This window comes from Elaeis guineensis, chromosome 4 (assembly GCF_000442705.2).
Source record: "Elaeis guineensis isolate ETL-2024a chromosome 4, EG11, whole genome shotgun sequence".
In the NCBI taxonomy this organism is placed as follows: Eukaryota; Viridiplantae; Streptophyta; class Magnoliopsida; order Arecales; family Arecaceae; genus Elaeis; species Elaeis guineensis.
Window position 1 is genome coordinate 72,907,418 of NC_025996.2, and position 8,110 is coordinate 72,915,527.

An 8,110-nucleotide genomic window follows, 5' to 3' on the forward strand; every position below is an offset into this window, starting at 1 on the left:
TTCTTTTTCAAAAAGACTATCCTATTGGTGGCGAACATCTTTTGCTCATTAGCAAGATGTTAAACCTTATTCTCATTATTGCATGCATGTTAAAATATTTTGAAATCTATATTCCACTGTGTCATCGAAACCCAACAGTATATATATATATCCTGACATACTTTTGCTATCGTCATGATATGCTGAAAACTGAAGTCTGTAAACCCCATAAATTTTAAGTCAGATTCTCTATAGACAAGCCACTGGTCCTAAGTATTTCTCAAATATTTAAGGATAGTCTTTATGATCTTCCAGTGGTTCTCACCTGGATCGGACTGATATCTGCTTACAATCTCTAATGAGTATACCACATCCAGTCTCGTATATATCATAACATGCATAATGGATCGCACTGTCGAAGCATATAAAATTCTACTCATATGTTCTCTCTCTTGAGGAGATGTCGGATAATCTCTTTTCAAGAGAAAAATTTCATGGCCCATCAAAAGAGTCTTTCTTAAAATTCTCCATGCTGAATCACTTCAGCACAGTATCAATGTATGTAGACTGAGATAATCCAAGCAACTTCTTAGATCTATCTCTGTAGATCTTCTTTCCAAGGATGTAAGATACTTCTCTCAAATTCTTCATAAAAACTATGACGACAGCCAAACATTTATTCCTTGTAATGTAGGGATATCATTTTTTATTAAGAGAATATCATCTATATATAAAATAAGAAATACTATCACAGAATTATTAACCCATTTATATATGCAAAATTTTTCTCCGTTCTTAATGAAGTCAAATATATTGATCACTTTATCAAAAAATATGTTCCAACTTTGAGATGCCTGCTTTAGTCCATAAATGGACCTTTGAAGCTTGCACACCTTAGACTCATCTATGGATATGAAATCTTCAGGTTGTATCATATACACCTCTTCTTTTAGCTCTCCATTTAGGAAGACTATTTTCACATCTATTTGATAGATTTCATAGTCCAAGTGTGCTACTATTGCATGTATGATCCGAATGAACTTGAGTATTGCCACTAGAGAAAATATCTCATCATAATCAACATCATAATACCAAAATAATCCTTGACAACCAGACGAGCTTTATAGGTCTCCACCTTCCCATCTACGCCCCTCTTCCTTATGAAGATTTACTTATACCCTATGAGTTTTACTCCTTCAGGTGGGTTAATTAATGTCCATACATCGTTGATTTTCATAGACTCTATTTCAAAATTCATGACTTCTAGCCACTTATCGAAGTTAGACCTCTGCATTGCATGTATGTAGGTGATCGGATTCTCATTGTTCTTATCGAGTTCAACAATATCACCATTTCGGATCAAGAAATCATGGTATCTATCTGACTAGTGCGGTACTGTACGAATCTCCTCAAAGATGTCTTTACAATAGGTTATAGGTTTGATCTAATCAAATCTGATTCTATGAGTTTGCTAGATTATGTCGGTTCTTCTATCGATTGAACTTCATCAAGTTCAACCTTAGAGGCATTAGTTTTTTCTCCAAAGAACTTCTTTTTCAAAAAGACTATCCTATTGGTGATGAATACCTTTTGTTCATTAGCAAAATGTTAAACCTTATTTTCATTATTGTATGCATGTTAAAAAATTTTGAAATTTATATTCCGCTATGTCATCGAAACCCAATAGTATATATATATATATATATATATATATATATATATAAAATATATATATATATATATATAATATATATATATCTTGACACACTTTTGCTGCCGTCATGATATGACTAAAAACTGAAGTCTGTAAACCCATAAATTTTAAGGCAGATTCTCTATAGACAAGCCACTAGTCCTAAGTATTTCTCAAATATTTAAGGATAGTCTTTACGATCTTCCAGTAGTTCTCACCTAGATGGACTGATATCTGCTTACTATCTCTAATGAGTATGCCACATCCAGTCTCATATATATCATAGCATGCATAATGGATCCCACTATCGAAGCATATGAATTCTACTCATATGCTCTCTCTCTTGAGGAGTTGTCAGATAATCTCTTTTCGAGAGAAAAATTTTGTGGCCCATCGAAAGATAGCCTTTTTTAGAATTCTCCATGATGAATCGCTTTAGCATAGTATTAATGTATGTAGACTGAGATAATCCAAGCAACTTCTTAGATCTATCTCTATAGATCTTCTTTCCAAGGATGTAAGATGCTTCTCTCAAATTCTTCATAAAGAACTATGATGACAGCTAAACATTTATTTCTTATAATGTGGGGATATCATTTTTTATTAAGAGAATATCATCTATATATAAAATAAGAAATACTATCACAGAATTATTAACCCACTTATATATGCAAAATTCTTTTTTGTTCTTAATGAAGTCATACATTTTGATCACTTTATCAAAAAATATGTTCCAACTTCGAGATGCCTCCTTTAGTCCATAAATGGACCTTTGAAGCTTGCACACCTTAGACTCATCTATAGATATGAAATCTTCAGGTTGTATCATATACACCTCTTCTTTTAGCTCTCCATTTAGGAAGACTATTTCACATCTATTTGACAGATTTCATAGTCTAGGTGTGCTACTATCACAAGTATGATCCGAATGAACTTGAGCATTGCCACTAGAAAAAATAACTCATCATAATCAATATCATAATACCAACAATAATCTTTGACAACCAGATGAGCTTTATAGTCTCCACCTTCCCGTCTACGCCCCTCTTCCTTTTGAAGATCTACTTATACCCTATGAGTTTTACTCCTTCAGGTGGGTTAATTAATGTCTATACATCGTTGATTTTCATAGACTCTATTTCAAAATTCTTGACTTCTAGCGGCTTATCGAAGTTAGACCTCTGCATTGCATGTATGTAGGTAATCAGATTCTCATTGTTCTTATCGAGTTCAACAGGATCACCATTTCGGACCAAGAAATCATGGTATCTATCTGACTAGTGCGGTACTGTACCGAATCTTCTCAAAGATGTCTCTACAATAGGTTATAGGTTTGATCTAATCAAATCTGATTCTATGAGTTTGCTAGATTATGTCGGTTCTTCTATCAATCGAACTTCATCAAGTTCAATCTTAGAGGCATTAGTTCTTTCTCCAAATAACTTATTTTTCAAAAAGACTATCCTATTGGTGGCGAACACCTTTTATTCATTAGCAAGATGTTAAACCATATTTTCATTATTGTATGCATGTTAAAAAGTTTTGAAATCTATATTCCGCTGCGTCATCGAAACCCAACAGTATATATATATATATCCTGACACACGTTTGCTATCGTCATGATATGACTGAAAACTGAAGTCTATAAACCCCATAAATTTTATGTCAGATTCTCTATAGACAAGCCACTGGTCCTAAGTATTTCTCAAATATTTAAGGATAGTCTTTATGATCTTTCAGTGGTTCTCACTTGGATCGGACTGATATCTGCTCACTATCTCTAATGAGTATGCCACATCCAGTCTCATATATATCAAAGCATGCATAATGGATCCCACTGTCGAAACATATGAATTCTACTCATATGCTCTCTCACTCTTGAGGAGTTGTCGGATAATCTCTTTTCGAGAGAAAAATTTCATGGCCCATCGAAAGATAGCCTTTCTTAGAATTCTCTATGCTGAATCGCTTCAGCACAGTATCAATGTATGTAGACTGAGATAATCCAAGCAACTTCTTAGATCTATCTCTATAGATCTTCTTTCCAAGGATATAAGATGCTTCTCTCAAATTCTTCATAAAGAACTATGACGACAGCCAAAATTTATTCCTTGTAATATAGGGATGTCATTTTTGATTAAGAGAATATCATCTATATATAAAATAAGAAATATTATCACAGAATTATTAACCACTTATATATACAAAATTCTTCTCCATTCTTAATGAAGTCATACATTTTGATCACTTTATCAAAAAATATGTTCCAACTTCGAGATGCCTGCTTTAGTCCATAAATAGACCTTTGAAGCTCGCACACCTTAGACTCATCTATGAATATAAATCTTCAGGTTGTATCATATACACCTCTTCTTTTAGCTCTTCATTTAGGAAGACTATTTTCACATCTATTTGACAGATTTCGTAGTCCTGGTGTGCTACTATCGCAATTATGATCCGAATGAACTTGAGCATTGCTACTAGATAATATATCTCATCATAACCAATATCATAATACCAACAATAATCCTTGACAACCAGACGAGCTTTATAGGTCTCCACCTTCCCATCTACACTCCTCTTCCTTTTGAAGATCTACTTATACCCTATGAGTTTTACTCCTTCAGGTGGGTTAATTAATGTCTATACATCATTGATTTTCATAGATCCTATTTCAAAATTCTTGACTTCTAGCCGCTTATCAAGTTAGACCTCTGCATTGCATGTATGTCGGTAATCGGATTCTCATTATTTTATCGAGTTCAACAGGATCACCATTTCGGACCAAAAATCATAGTATCTATCTGACTAGTACGGTATTGTACCGAATCTTCTCAAAGATGTCTCTACAATAGGTTATAGGTTTGATCTAAACAAATCTGATTCTATGAGTTTGCTAGATTATGTCAGTTCTTCTATCGATCGAACTTCATCAAGTTCAATCTTAGAGGCATTAGTTCTTTCTCCAAATAACTTATTTTTCAAAAAGACTATCCTACTGGTGGCGAACACCTTTTGTTCATTAGCAAGATGTTAAACCATATTTTCATTATTGGATGCATGTTAAAAAGTTTTGAAATCTATATTCCGCTGCGTCATCGAAACCCAACAGTATATATATATATATCCTGACACACGTTTGCTATCGTCATGATATGACTGAAAACTGAAGTCTATAAACCCCATAAATTTTATGTCAGATTCTCTATAGACAAGCCACTGGTCCTAAGTATTTCTCAAATATTTAAGGATAGTCTTTACGACCTTCTAGTGGTTCTCACCTCGATCGGATTGATATCTGCTTACTATCTCTAATGAGTATGCCACATCCAGTCTCGTATATATCATAGCATGCATAATGGATCCCACTATCGAAGCATAAAAAATTCTACTCATATGCTCTCTCTCTTGAGGAGTTAGCGGATAATCTCTTCTCGAGAGAAAAATTTCATGGCCCATCGAAAGATAGCCTTTCTTAGAATTCTCCATGCTGAATCGCTTCAACACAGTATCAATGTATGCAGACTGAGATAATCCAAGCAACTTCTTAGATCTATCTCTATAGATCTTCTTTCCAAGGATGTAAGATACTTCTCTCAAATTCTTCATAAAGAACTATGACGACAGCTAAACATTTATTCCTTGTAATGTAGGGATGTCATTTTTGATTAAGAGAATATCATCTATATATAAAATAAGAAATACTATCACAAATTATTAACCCACTTATATATGCAAAATTTTTCTCCATTCTTAATGAAGTCATACGTTTTGATCACTTTATCAAAAAATATGTTCCAACTTCGAGATGCCTGCTTTAGTCCATAAATGGATCTTTGAAGCTTGCACACTTTAGACTCATCTATGGATATGAAATCTTCAGATTGTATCATATACACCTCTTCTTTTAGCTCTCCATTTAGGAAGACTATTTTCACATCTATTTGATAGATTTCATAGTCCAGGTGTGCTACTATTGCAAGTATGGTCCGAATGAACTTGAGCATTGCCACTAGAGAAAGTATCTCATCATAATCAATATCATGATACCAACAATAATTCTTGACAACCAAATAGCTTTATAGGTCTCCACCTTCCCGTTTACGCCCCTCTTCCTTTTGAAGATCTACTTATACCCTATGAGCTTTACTCCTTCAGGTGGGTTAATTAATGTCTATACATCATTGATTTTCATAGACTCTATTTCTAAATTCATGACTTCTAGCCACTTATCGAAGTTAGACCTCTGCATTGCATGTATGTAGTGATCAGATTCTCATTATTCTTATCGAGTTCAACAGGATCACCATTTTGGATCAAGAAATCATAGTATCTATCTGACTAGTGTGGTACTGTACCGAATCTCCTCAAAGATGTCTCTACAATAGGTTATAGGTTTGATCTAATCAAATTTAATTCTATGAGTTTGCTAGATTATGTAGATTCTTCTATCGATCGAACTTCATCAAGTTCAACCTTAGAGGCATTAGTTCTTTCCCCAAATAACTTGTTTTTCAAAAAGACTAACCTATTGGTGACGAACACCTTTTGTTCATTAGCAAGATGTTAAACCATATTTTCATTATTGTATGCATGTTAAAAAATTTTAAATCTATATTCCCTATGTCATCAAAACCCAATAGTATATATATATATCCTGACAACTTTTGCTATCTTCATGATATGACTGAAAATTGAAGTCTGTAAACCCCATAAATTTTAAGTCAGATTCTCTAAAGACAAGCCACTGGTCCTAAGTATTTTCAAATATTTAAGGATAGTCTTTACGATCTTTCAGTGGTTCTCACCTGGATCAGACTAATATCTACTAACTATCTCTAATGAGTATGCCAATCCAGTCTCGTATATATCATAGCATGCATAATGGATCCCACTGTCGAAGCATATAGAATTCTACTCATATGCTCTCTCTCTTGAGGAGTTGTCGGATAATCGCTTTTCGACAGAAAAATTTTGTGGCCCATCGAGAGATAGCCTTTCTTAGAATTCTTCATACTGAATCGCTTCAGCACAGTATCAATGTATGTAGACTGAGATAATCCAAGCAGCTTCTTAGATCTATCTCTATAGATCTTCTTTCCAAGGATGTAAGATGCTTCTCTCAAATTCTTCATAAAAAACTATGACGACAGCCAAACATTTATTCCTTGTAATGTAGGGATGTCATTTTTGATTAAGAGAATATCATCTATATATAAATAAAAAATACTATCACAAAATTATTAACCCACTTATCTATGCAAAATTCTTCTCTGTTCTTAATGAGGTCATACGTTTTGATCACTTTATCAAAAAATATGTTCCAACTTCGAGATGCCTGCTTTAGTCCATAAATGACCTTTGAAGCGTGCACACCTTAGACTCATCTATGGATATGAAATCTTCAGGTTGTATCATATATACTTCTTCTTTTAGCTCTCTTTTAGGAAGACTATTTTCATATCTATTTGACAGATTTCATAGTCCAAGTGTGCTACTATCACAAGTATGATCCGAATGAACTTGAGCATTGCCACTAGAGAAAATATCTCATCATAATCAATACCATAATACCAACAATAATCTTTGACAACCAGACGAGCTTTATAGGTCTCCACCTTTCCATCTACACCCCTCCTCTTGTGAAGATCTACTTATACCCTATGAGTTTTACTCCTTCAGGTGGGTTAATTAATGTCTATACATCATTGATTTTCATAGACTCTATTTCAAAATTTATGACTTCTAGCCACTTATCAAAGTTAGACCTATGCATTGCATGTATGTCGGTGATCGAATTCTCATTGTTCTTATCGAGTTCAATAGATCACCATTTCGGATCAAGAAATCATCATATCTATCTGACTAGTGCGTACTGTACCGAATCTCTTCAAAGATGTCTCTACAATAGGTTATAGGTTTGATCTAATCAAATCTGATTCTATGAGTTTGGTAGATTATGTCGGTTATTCTATCAATCGAACTTCATCAAGTTCAACCTTAGAGGCATTAGTTCTTTCCCCAAATAACTTCTTTTTCAAAAAGACTATCCTATTGGTCACGAACACCTTTTGTTCATTAGCAAGATGTTAACCTATTTTCATTATTGTATGCATGTTAAAAAATTTTGAAATCTATATTCCATAGTGTCATCGAAATCCAACAGTATATATATATATCCTGACACACTTTTGCTATCGTCTTGATATGACTGAAAACTGAAGTCTGTAAACCCCATAAATTTTAAGTCAGATTCTCTATAGACAAGCCATTGGTCCTAAGTATTTTTCAAATATTTAAAGATAGTCTTTACGATCTTCCATGGTTCTCACCTGGATCGGACTGATATCTACTTACTATCTCTAATGAGTATGCCACATCCAGTCTCGTATATATCATAGCATGCATAATGGATCCACTGTTGAAGCATATGGAATT